Source organism: Strix aluco, chromosome W (assembly GCF_031877795.1).
Source record: "Strix aluco isolate bStrAlu1 chromosome W, bStrAlu1.hap1, whole genome shotgun sequence".
Lineage (NCBI taxonomy): Eukaryota > Metazoa > Chordata > Aves > Strigiformes > Strigidae > Strix > Strix aluco.
This window is the reverse complement of record NC_133970.1, coordinates 44,952,618-44,965,704: the sequence shown is the minus strand read 5'-3', so window position 1 is coordinate 44,965,704 and position 13,087 is coordinate 44,952,618.

Here is a 13,087-nt window from a genome sequence, read left to right as displayed (position 1 = left end):
CAAGTAATAGTAGGCGCTGCCTACCTTTCATGATCAGTCTGGCAAACATTTCTGGACGAGTAGTGACCATCTTGTGCATTTGGTGTGACAAAACAAAAAACAAAACAAAACAAAACAATCCATTTAACAATAACAAGAGGGTCACTAAGTGTTTCATCCCACTGAAACAGCAGAGCATAGGGCTGCCCTGGAGAGTTAAATAATATCAGTTGATACGGATGGCCGGGCACACATCGCGATGTCTGTCTTTCTGAGATGGCGTTAGCCACACGGTGGAGATCTTGTTTCACTTTCTCTGTAAGTACTCTGGGTGATGTCAGTGAAGGATCTCCTCACAAAATATCAAACAAGCTATGCAGATCATCATTAGTTAGGCCCAACAACGGCCGTATCCAATTTATGGCTCCCAACAGTTTCTGTCAATCATTTAAAGTCTTAACATCAGTTTTAAGTTCAACCTGTTGTGGGACATTAGTCTGTTCACAAATTCTCCACCCCAGGTACTGCCACGGTGATGACCTCTGTACCTTTTCAGGTGCTATTTGTCACCCCATTTGAGATACTGAGTCTTTGGGTAAAGCAAGAGCCTTTTCCATGATCTCCTGTGTTTCTGCTGCTCTAAGGATGTCATCCATATAATGATAGATAACAGCCTGGGGGACCTGCGTTCTAACAGGGCTCAAAGCCTTTGCAACAAACCACTGACACATCGTGGGGCTGTTTTTCATGCCTTGTGGCAAAACAACCCAGTGGTACCATCTTGCAGGTTCACTGACATTAATACTGGGAACAGAGAAGGCAAATTTGGGTGCATCATCCAGATGCAAGGGAATGGTATGTAGGGAGTGGCGTTCAGAAGATCTCGCGATGTACGGAAGGAATAGCTGTAGCCCTCCCTTGTTACGAGGTAAGGTGATGGATAGGCTTGTAATGTTAAGGGCACGCCCACGAAGGAGGTGCTTGGTGAACGTATATAGGTGAGATACACAGTTTAATAAACGGACATTTTGTATCCATCATATTGGTGTTTGTACTGATGTCCCCGTGAAGGTCTTAACCTCCTGCAGCATTAGTCTGCGATCTGAGCGCCACTGATATGTGGATTGGCAGGTTTAATGAGGCAGGCTAATTGCGGTGTTGCAGTGTTAGTCTCTGCGACCTGAGCGCCACTGACACGTGGAGAGGCAGGTTCAAAGAGGCAGAGCTAACAGCAACAATGGTAAAAAATTTCAATCCTTTAGATCAATTATTATAAGATGCCAGTTTCAGGGAATCACTGTTGGGGAGGGCATGCCTGGCTGTAACGTACCCATACCCTCCATGGCATCATGAATGTGTCAGAGATCATGTAAAAGTCACCATTTACCACTTTTCTTTAAAATAACAAACACCGGGGAGTTCCAAGGACTGGTGGTGGGTACGAGATGTCCTGCACTTAATTGTTCCTGAACTAAATCATTAAGGTGGCACAACTGTTCCATTGGTGAGGGCCACTGACCCACCCACACAGGTGATTCTGTTTTCCAGGTTAGTCTCAGGGTGGGTTTAGGGGTGGGCTGTGCTGCAGTGGCCCTTAAGACAAATTTGATCCAATTGGAGTTCCCCATTGAGCCATACAGTCACGACCCCATGATGTAAGAGGGGTTTCCGATATAAATGGAGGAATATTTGCTACCTGGTTTTCTGGGCCCCTTACATGAATGAGTTATTTGCTTTGAAATGTTACAGCATGACCACCAACCCTGAAAAGCACTCGCGTTACCCGAGCTAACAGCCAACCTGCTCACAGATATTACGGTCACATCCGCGCCAGTATGTAATATGCCTGTCAGTGCAACAGATTCTTCTGCTTTGGTGAGGGCACATTTTACCAGAGGTCGACCTTGTGTCACTGTCTGAGCCCAAAATATTTGAGGAGTACCTGCTGACCCAAATCCTGAGTCACCCCGGCTTCTCGGCATACTATAAGGGGGAGGCGCAGTAAAATAAACCAGCTGAGCAATTTTTGACCCTTTTGTTACTGAACACGGGGGTACCGGGGTCCAGGCCATAATTCTGATTTCCCCTTCATAATCGGCATCTATGACCCCTGGTAAAACGAACAACCCCTGTAAGGTTGTAGATGATCTTCTGACAATATCCCCTCAGGCAGATGGTACAAGGGTGCGCTCTCCCCACAGAGTACGCACCTAAATTCAAGACAACAATGAACACAGAGTTACTGCCTCCCGCTAGAGGAGATATTTCACCTGTGACACTTCAAACACTGAGCCTGAACAAACAGGCAGCACCAGTGACCCAGCGGGCGGGCACTAGGGCGCTCTGTACTAAGGAATGTTCCCTCGTCCTGCACTACCCCCCACTGGTACAGAGTCTGCCCTGCGCTTCGTTCCTCTGCGGCCGCTTCCCTCGCGGGATAACGGAACTGCGGGTCAGAGAACTCCGCACTCCGCAGCTGCAGCTGGGCTGCGTCTCACACCCGCAGAACAGTCCCACACCCACACAAAGGGGCCCTTACACTTATTACTCACACAACATCAAATGACAAATACTACAAACATCAAAACACCATTAAGAATATATAAAGCCATTGCCAGTTGATTATGTGGTGCGTCCAGAAAATTCCCCCTTCTTTGTTTTTAAATCAAGGCCTTTAGTGTACTGACCATCAGAGAGGTTTAAAGTTAGTCCTTTTAGAATGGACAAGGGACTCCGCATCCCAGTGTCAGCACCTTCTGTAAAAACTGCCGCTTTTGGTGTTCGGGGGAGGTGGGACGGACGATCGCGCAGTGCCAGATGGCCGCAGGCAGTCGCTCCGTGGCGGGGGGGCTTGAGGAGGCCCCAGGCCACTGCCGCCAACTCCGCGCTTTAAGTGTCCGAAACCAACTTCCAAGTGGTCGCGAGCTCACTGGCATGCTGATCCCCCTTGGAAATAGCTTCCCACAACTGTTCACCTCTTTCAGCCCATTTTGCTGGTTCAAAGGCTGTGAGGGTATCGGCAGGATGGCCGTGGTTTCTGCACCATTTAAGTAACCTTCGTACAGAAGTTTCGTTATAAATTATCCCTCTCATAGAGAGTATATGCAGCAGGAGTCTGACAGTGGCCGTCTCCTCTGCGGACATGTTCTGCCCCATGCTGCCCCCGATTGATCACCTCTCCCGGGTGAGTTTCCGTCGATCGACTGTTTTCCATCCTCCCTGTCACACCCCGCTGCAGACAGTACCTCCAATCGGGGATCCTCCCGCGGCGTCTTCTGCACTCCGTCCTGGGACATCGGGGTCACCATTTGTTGCGGGAGGATATCGGACCTGCACAACTCTATGAGAGTTATAACAAGCAAAGCTGTTTATTTTTCCAATAGTACATACTTATGCTCTCGCCAAAGCTCTTACTTCATAATTAGCAAATCAGCAATCAGACAGTTATCAACCTTTTCTCCTATCAGCATCAGACCACTCTAACACGCGCTGTGCAGACCAATCACCCTCTCATTCACGCGCTGTTCACGCGGCGGTAACTTCTCACAGTTCAGTACTTTCCCACAGCTCAGTGTTGCAGCTGGCCGTTGTTTTCCTCTGCCACCTTGGCACAGCTCAGCAGCTTCTTATCTTTCTCCCAAGGCCTGTTTCTCATCAAAGCCAGAGTGACTCCTGCAGGAATGACTTCCTGGTCCCCTCAAGAGGGTCAAGCATACTGTTGGCCATTCTATTCTGTCTGGGGGATTTCCGACTGGACACTGGAGCTGTGTCTCTCTTGGAAGACTCCCCTTTCATGGTGGTCTTCCCTTTCAGCTGCTGTACTCGTGCAGCTAGGGCGGAAGTGGGCTGTCCATGCCACCTTCTCATGATTTCCCCATGGTCGCGGAGGAAGAACCACAGGGTGCCCTGTGGTGTGTGTCTTCCACTGCCCTTCTCTTGGGTGGGGAAGCGCCTGCTTCTAATGGCTGAGACATCGGCTCGTGCAGGTGGAACGTAGGACATGTCCTCTTCCACTTTCTGGAGCCTCTGAGACAGTTCCTCTACAGCTGAAACCCAGGCATGTTGGGAGGAAGGGAGATTTCCCTCATATTGCCGGAGCTGGCCAATCACTTCGTCCACTGTTTGAGTCTGGGTGTCTCGCCACCAGGACGCTACTGCTAATGCTTTGGAATGTGCCTCTGGTCCACTTTGCAGGAACTTCTGCCACATCAGCTGTGTGCAAGGGGCCTGATCTGGATCCATTGGTGACCGCTCATCATTCAGATCACCATAAACCATGTCAAACACAGCCAATTCCCTGAGGTTCTGAATGCCTTTCTCCATGTCGGTCCACTTGCCTAACCGACATAGAGCATCATCCTTGTAGGGGTACCTCTCCCTCACAGCGAGCAGGAGTCGCCTCCAAAGGCTGAGGGTTTGAGCCTGTTTCCCTATTGCCTTGTCAATACCAGCCTGCTTGGCTAAAGGTCCCAGCTGCTTGGCCTCTCTCCCCTCCAATTCCAAACCAGCAGCTCCACTATCCCAGCACCGGAGCAGCCAGGTGCAAATTTGCTCACCTGGAAGGCGGCCGAAATCCTTCCGCATATCTTGCAACTCACTCAGGGATAGAGATCGGATGGTTACCTCCGGCTCTTCCTCCTGCTCTCGTGATGGGCCTGGTTCATCACCACCCTGTACACTGCGAGGGGATTTTTTGGTATATTTGGTTTTCCGTATCGGGGCGACTGATATTGGTACTGCTTGTCCCTGTGGCTCAGCTGCTGTGCTGGTGGAGGCGACTGGTACTGGCACTGCCTGTCCCCCTGGCCCAGCTGCTGTACCAGTAAGTTCACTCTCAGACCCTGCAGCCCTTTCTCCCCCTTGAGGGCAGTGAACAGCGTTAAAGATGACACGGTAAGCATGGGCAAGCCCCCAGCACATCGCAAGGATTTGTGTCTCCCGGGGTTTGTCAGATTGGCAGCACACCTTTTCCAAACCCTCCACCAGTTTATCAGGACTCTGCACTTGTTCGGGAGTGAAATCCCAAAGCATTGGGGGTGACCACTGACTCAGGCACTTGCCCATCTTCTCCCACACACCTTGCCGTTTATAACTATCTGCCCCCGGGGCAGGTTTCCGGGTGGTGCTGTTGTTGGAGAAGTACCGCATGACCCAAAACAAGATCTGGCAGACATTCAGAAAGCACAGAGCCGCAAGCACACTGGCCTGGGTGCTCCAGGGATAGCTGAAACTCTCAAAAACCGAGAGGATCTCTTCCCCTGGCTCACCCACAGAGGGGGTGAGACCCCAAACAAAAGACCAGGCAGCAAACAGCTACCGGTTCACCCCTACAAGCAGCGATACGAGCCCATTATAAGCAGACAGTAGCCAGTACAGCAAAATAAAACCCTTGACACATTTTCCACCGAGAACAAACACCAGCACTGGGAATGCACAGTAGATATAGGGATTAATCCAGCCCCACCACACAAGCGAATTGGCCGGCATTGCAAACGTTCCTTATCAAACAATACAAAAAAAACCCAGAAAAACTGCACCTAACAGATTGCTCTAACACACCTTCTCCTTTTGTCCTTATCTCAGCCCTCTCGTGCCCCACGTTGGGCGCCAAAAGTTGTGGTGGTTTAGCCCCTGCCGGGGTCTGAGACCACGCGGCCGCTGCCCCTCCCCCACAAAGGGAGTGAAATACAAAGCCCCGGGGCTGAGATAAGGAGAGGTTTAATACAACAGAGCAACAGCAACACAACAAACAACAACAATAGCAATAACAGTAATAACAACGAACAGAGCAAGAAATATACCGATACAGCAGTGAGAGCAGAGTGATCTCAAAACACACACACCGATTCTCCTGCGCTTGGGCACCAGGAGGTGATGTCAGCCTGGTATTGAATAACCCGGCTAGAGCTTCCCCCCACTGCTGGGGAAACTTAACCCTATCCTAGCTAAACCAGGACAGCGTGTTTACAATCCTCCTCACCAATCTTCCATTATATTCCCACACCTTGACTTCATGAAAGCTTTCACAAACACTGAAGTTTATGAGTACACCTCAGTAAACTATAGGAAAAAACTATGGAAGTAATAACATATCAATTTCAACTTGATAAGAGAGGAATACATAACTGAGGATCAATTCAAACCAGGAGTAGTTCTCTTGAACTGTTCAGTGCCAGACAAGTTATCGAGCACACTCTAATCGCCTTGCAGGCAATATTCAGTTTCTAACTTCCTTCCAGATTAAATACTTTCTCATTTTGCAACAAAAGCTTTAAAAGTAATGATAGTATCAGCACTCGTACAGTGTAATAACCAGACTATCTTAATGAGGGACTAAAGAGTCCTTAAACTTTTGATGCAATCTCTGAAACATAGATGACGTCATAATTTAGACTGAGAACAATGACTTACTATAAACACCTGAAAGATACCAGCCTTGGGACACTGAGCCAAGTCATACACTGCTATTACAGCAACAAATTGCTCCATGGTTTAACACTGTGTCTTTCCTAGAAGACTGGATGTGTATCAGTTAGACTCTGGGCACTACTTTAAGAGAAGGAATGGAGAGCATTTAAACTAGCTGTTATCTAGCAGCTCAATATTATTGATGATCTAATTTGGAAACTGGATTAAACTGCACAGATTAACATGCTTCCAGTAGAAAATGTATCCCACTAATCCTCTCCCAGCAGATCTGTCTCCATGCAGCATTAACAAAATTTATCACTAGCAAAGACATACTTACAGTGATTTCATTGCAGATATCTAGATTGATATAATCTCTAACTCTCTCTGCATCTTAAAATACCAGTTCACAAACAGAAGGAAAGAGAAGCTCAATTTATGAATGAATGCTGGAAGCAATGAAACATCCTTGGATGTTATCAAAAATGTTCTTAGAAAATATTAGTGGTTTTTAATTAATTTTCAAGAGTACTGAGTGTGCAAATATGTATTTATTTAAAAAAAATAATAAAGTTGTTATTATCCTATGCTTCCCACATTAGGTAGAGTCATCTCATATTTCGAGCAAGAGACACACTGATTTCTATTTTGGAGTTATCTTTCTCAATAACTTGTTTTCCTTGCTATGGGGAGAAAAGTCTTTGTTTTCATGCTTCAGGAAAGAAAGTCAGGAAGCTGGACAGTGTTTTCAGTTCCACAGTTCCACTACTGCCTGCTTGTAATATTATTTAATCTGTGTAATCACAATAAAGTACAGAAAATTTAAAAAAAAAAAAATCCATTTACTTGCTTTATAGGAACAGTCAGAGGCTGAGCTAATTAATATTTGCCAAGTGTCCTAAAAGAGAGCTATCTACGCACGAAGGACTAGTTTTATCCAAACACACAGAAGAGCCATGCTGGAGATTTTCTCATTGTTAGATGAGAGTTTCAAAGGATGGTGTTTATTCCCCACCTCACAGTAAAAATCAGGAAGAAAAGAAAGCACTTCCGATTTATGGGGCTCTGGAATAACGCCAGAAGCCAAGACTGCCCATGCAAAAGTTGTGTGGTGTTTCCAGCTGTAAGGAGCTAATCCCATCACTTGTCAGTATGGTTCAAATTTGTGTGCTCTCATTTGTTGTGTTCCCCACCTCAGTGTAACATTGCCTCCAAAAAAAAAAAAAAATAATCAAACCCAAATCCCCCCCCCCCCAAAGCACCTTTTGAACATATATCTTACAATCACCTCAGTCATTTGTGCTTCCCCCAGGCAAAGCACTACAGCTGCCACAATGTCGTATCTACTTGGGTCAGTGCTCTGTAACTTGTGGAGTGGGAATTTGCAACGCATCCGCTTCCAAGAGCATCCCATTTTCCCAGTGGTGAAGCCCAGAAAATCCTCCCACAAAGTTCAACCTACAGGACCCAAAGAAAAAACCTTTTTAGCAAAGGGCTAATTGATCAATTTAGTGCAATTTCACTACAATATGAGCAACCAATTCTTTTCCGGTGCAACTTAATTGCCTTCAAAACAGAATTACTAGATCAGAACATACTATAATAAATTATTTATATTTGCAATAGTGCAGGCCCTGTGTTAGTTTACTAAATAATTTTGAGTATTTTCATAGGACAAAGCTAAGGACCCCACAGCTGGACAACATTCTAAAAAATACCCTAGAATCTGCAATTTTTAAAACAACAATCTCAAAAGATCCCAAACAAGCAACTATAAGAATAGTAAAACCAGCGTATTCAGGTATCTTTAGTTCCTGATTCCCAAACAGACCAACTGTGTAGAACTAACTAAAAACCTTAAGTCCTTGCATCTATTTGTGGGATAAGATACTATTTAGAAAAGAAGTATCAGTTGAATTAAAGGCACTAGAAGATGGATGATAATATTTAAGTGGTCAGGAAAAATAAACTCAACCAAATTATTCCCTGTCGTTTATAGCAATGGGGTTGCTCAGCCCCTGGAACTGTTTTAAATCTGAGAAAATATTTTAAAAATTACCTACTCCAAGAAAAAATAGTTTAAAAAAGTGGCAAGAAGGAAAAAAATAGAAAAAAATTATTCTTTCTCTCTGGTAATGTTAGTAACAGAGATGTAATAGGGAATAAAGACATGGCTATATATATAGTTTAGGACCCTTTTTGATAGAATGATACTTTTTTAATTCTGTTTTTTTTACATACATGTGCACAAACACCCTTCTCTCTGAAAATAAGTACTAGTTTTTAGTTTACTGTATTTTCCTCCTTAACTGTGAAGAGGGACAATCTAAACACACTCTAACATATATGCACCCATGACTTCAACAAATCTACTTGGTGTGAATCAGCTGAAATATCAGTCTACATTCTTAAAGGAGAAAGCCCTGAAACTACAAATTTCTTGTGACACATGCTGTTCTGTTTATCAACAACTGGGTCAGCCACTCTAAAGCTATATGAACAGATTACACTATCTAAGGAATAATACCCCAATCCAGAAAACACTGAAGCATGTCCTGGCTTCTTCCATGGAATTATTCATACACTTCTTATGTTAAACACTGTAAGGAATTTCTTAGACTGAAAATATTTTGGCTTTAGGCTCCAATTAGCCCTAGCATAAGAAGAGGGTGTCAGATAAAATACACGTGTCTTTCAAATAATCTGCATTTAAATAACAATTAAAAACCACCCACATTGCCACTGTCTCTTGTTTACTCAATTTTAACAGCAAAAAACCCTCTTGTCCTCTCACCTCTGTGTAATTCATCTGTGAGCCCCCCAGGCAAGTCCACCCATGAAGCACCACTCTTGCAGCATGGCCCCTGAAAGCAGGTGGGATTCTTCGTTCCTTTTTCAGAGCAAGGCACCAGGATATAACAGCATTTTAATGAATCAGATTACATTCTCAGCAAAGGATATCATACACAGAGTTACACCTCCAGCTGTAGGGAGCAATTGGAAACACTTTGTTTATAATATTTTAAAGAAAAGTCAACATTAGAAAAATGTGGGATCTTATGCCAGTAACTTTACCAAAAATATTATTCCTTTTAGCCAGTATACTTTCTCTAGGCAAATTAACATACAAATTAAAACAGCAGTGACAAAATATTATTGAAATTATTAAAACTCCTCCAGTGGCATAAGCACAGACTTGAGGCAAGGCTTCTTAACATCAGTGGGAGTCTTCCTACAGCCCCACCAATGCCACAGGAATGCAAGCTTGGGCTCCTTGTGTATTGGGTTTGCACGGCAAGGTTTTGGTAGCAGGGGGGCTACAGGGGTGGCTTCTGTGAGAAGCTGCCAGAAGCTTCCCCCATGTCCGACATAGCCAATGCCAGCTGGCTCCAAGATGGACCCACCACTAGCCAAGGCCAAGCCCATCAGCAATGGTGGTAGTGCCTCTGGGAAAAAAAAAACCCTGCAGCGAAAACAGCAGCTGGGAGAGAGGAGTGAGAATATGTGAGAGAAACAACTCTGCAGACCCCAAGGTCAGTGAAGAAGGAGGGGGAGGAGGTGCTCCAGGTGCCAGAGCAGAGATTCCCCTGCAGCCCCTGGTGCAGCCCATGGTGAGGCAGCCGTGCCCCTGCAGCCCAGGGAGGGTAACGGTGGAGCAGATCTCCACCTGCAGCCCGGGGAGGGTAACGGTGGAGCAGATCTCCACCTGCAGCCCGGGGAGGGTAACGGTGGAGCAGATCTCCACCTGCAGCCCAAAGAGGACCCCACGCCAGAGCAGGGGAATGTGCCCGAAGGAGGCTGTGACCCCGTGGAGAGCCCGTGCTGGAGCAGGCTCCTGGCAGGACACGTGGACCCGTGGAGAGAGGAGCCCACGCTGGAGCAGGTTTGCTGGCAGCACTTGTGACCCCGTGGGGGACCCACACTGGAGCAGTCTGTGCCTGAAGGACTGCACCCCATGGAAAGGGTCCATGCTGGAGCAGTTTGTGAAGAGCTGCAGCCCGTGGGAAGGACCCACATTGGAGCAGTTCATGGAGGACTGTCTCCCATGGGAGGGACCCCACGCTGGAGCAGGGGAAGACTGTGAGGAGTCCTGCCCCTGTGGAGGAAGGAGCAGCAGAGACAAAGTGTGATGAACTGACCACAACCCCCATCCCCTGCCCCCTGCGCTGCTGTCAGGGAGAAGGTAGAGAAATCGGGAGAAAAGCTGAGCCTGGGAAGAAGTGAGTGGTGGGTGGAAGGTGTTTTAAGATTTAGTTTTTATTTCTCATTATCCTACTCTGATTTGATTGGTAATAAATGAAATTAATTGTCAAGTCTGGTTTGCCTGTGATGGTAATTGCTGAGTGATCTCCCTGTCCTTATCTCAACCCACAAGCGTTTCATTATATTTTCTCTTCCCTGTCCAGCTGAGGAGGGGGAGTGATAGAGCGACTTTGGTGGGCATCTGGAGTCCAGCCAGGGTCAACCCATCAGACCTTGGCAAAAGCTCAGCCTCCGCTTCTCGCAGCGATCGGCCAGCGGATTCCGGCGAGGACCGCCCCGGGGCGCTCGGCTGAGGCAGTGCCCGATCTCCGCCCAAACAGGGGAACACAGCCAGCCGCCACTGTAGCCGCGCTCCCACCGCCGTACCTGAAAACCGGCTCCCCCCCGCCGTCTCCAGCCCCGGCTCGATAGAGCCTCGCCGCCCCTTCCCGCCTCCCAGCAGACCAACCCCGGGCAGAGGCGGCCCACCCCGGATCGCGGACCTCAGCCCCTGCCAACCGCCCGCCATTTGTTGCCGTCAGGCAGCCCGCCATTTGCCCGCGCGACTCCCGACGCCCTTGCTGAGGGGCCGCCGCCGCCTTTGCTGCAAAACCTTGGAGAGCTCCGGCCATGGCGGGCTGCGATCCCGCGACCGCCTATCATCTGCCAGGCACAGACCCCCGCACTCCCCTTACCCACTCCAGGTCCTCGTGCCCCTACGTTTGAGACACGCACCCTAGGAGCTACAGGCTGTACCTCCCTTCCTCGTTCAAGTTCTTTTAATGATACAAATTATTTCCTGAAAAGACCACCAGCCCTTATTTAAAGGAATCGGAAATATAAACCCCAGCAGAGCCATTTATAGATGTCAGAGCTCCAGTTAGGGGAAAAAAACTCAGCAGGCAGAAAGTATCAGGGAGCTGTGCGAGCATTTCTCACACTGCACGCATAGCCGTGGCAACAATACAAACACAGGGACACTCCCAAAGTTGGGTCCACCCATAGCTGAAGCTGGACTAGATCTGAGCTGGTGAGTCAAGAAAGGTCTCCAGCTTCTGTTATACCTGCCTGAGCTGGCAAATGTTTGACAAGCTACAAATTATTTGTATTTTCATTATAAACATGTTGCCTTAATTTTTAAATTATTTGCTAGCAGCAAACACTACAGTCTAAGAACAAAGTTGTTAGAAATTAAAAAAAAAAATTTAACTGCATGTTATGTTTTCACAATAGTTGCTATAGAAGAGATACTTCAGTCCTTAAAAATAAGCAACCAAATTAAACATCTATTTAAATGTTTTCTTATTTGAAATAATGAGTCACAGAATTCCTCCTGTAAGAGTACCATATTCTGCACCATTAGCTAATTAAAAGTTCCACTGCAGCTGTAAAACAAAGCAGAGGCTGCACAATCCCCTCCTAAGACTGCAGATGAAACATGGTTTGGCACCTGTTTTCAAAAAAAGCAGCTAATCCTTTCTTATACTAACCAGCTCCCTTTCCCCTCTCTGCCCTTCTTTCAGAAATAGCTTGTGGCCTCTCATGAATATTATATATAAATCTACAAGTCTACCCCTAACCTCAATCTCAATTTAATTCTCACTTTTTATTTTGTATACAGACATACCTCACAGGTTTTTGTTCATACCCACTTTTAAGTTTCTCACTGCCTAGACCCCGCTGCTTTGGAGGATTAGTTTCATTCAGCATAAATTCAAGCATTCATCCCACATGACATGGCCCACCACATAGCCCAGGCAACAAGTGCAGCTGCATGCCACCCCATGGCAAGCTACAGACCAGTACCTGCACAACACAGGGCCCTCTGGGGACCAGCAGTATATACTTATTTAGAGGGAAGAATTCCTCCAATGGTGCATAGGTATATAAAGTTTGTAGAGGTCTGTGTGTCTACACAGACATTTGGGGCAAAAAGAGGATGGCAAGGTGGCCATTAAAGAGAGCAACCAGAACTTCTGACTCTGAGTCAATCATCCCTCCCCCAGTATCATATGTTGCAGTAAGGAGGCATGAGGGACTCCACCAGTGGAAGCAATTTGGGCTTTAGACATTTGGGAAGGAAATTTGAGGGAAGAGGGGGTCGCAAAGGGAAATGCTTTCCAGTGGAGTTATTACTTGAGGAGAACCTTTCACCCTGTGTAAGAGTCGGTCAGAAGATCAGCATTGTCTCAACATTGTCGTCGGGGACATGGACAGTGAGGTACCCAACAACGGCCTGTTTGGAACACAGTTGCCGATCCCCGGAGTGGAATGTGGTGCAAAGGCTCCTGAATGCAGAACTGTGTGGTGCAGGCAGTGCAGTGCTGTTCTCCTGAGCACTGACCCGGGTGGTGCAGGCAGTGCAGTGCTGTTCTCCTGAGCACTGACCTGGGTGGTGCAGGCAGTGCAGTGCTGTTCTCCTGAGCACTGACCCGGGTGGTGCAGGCAGTGCAGTGCT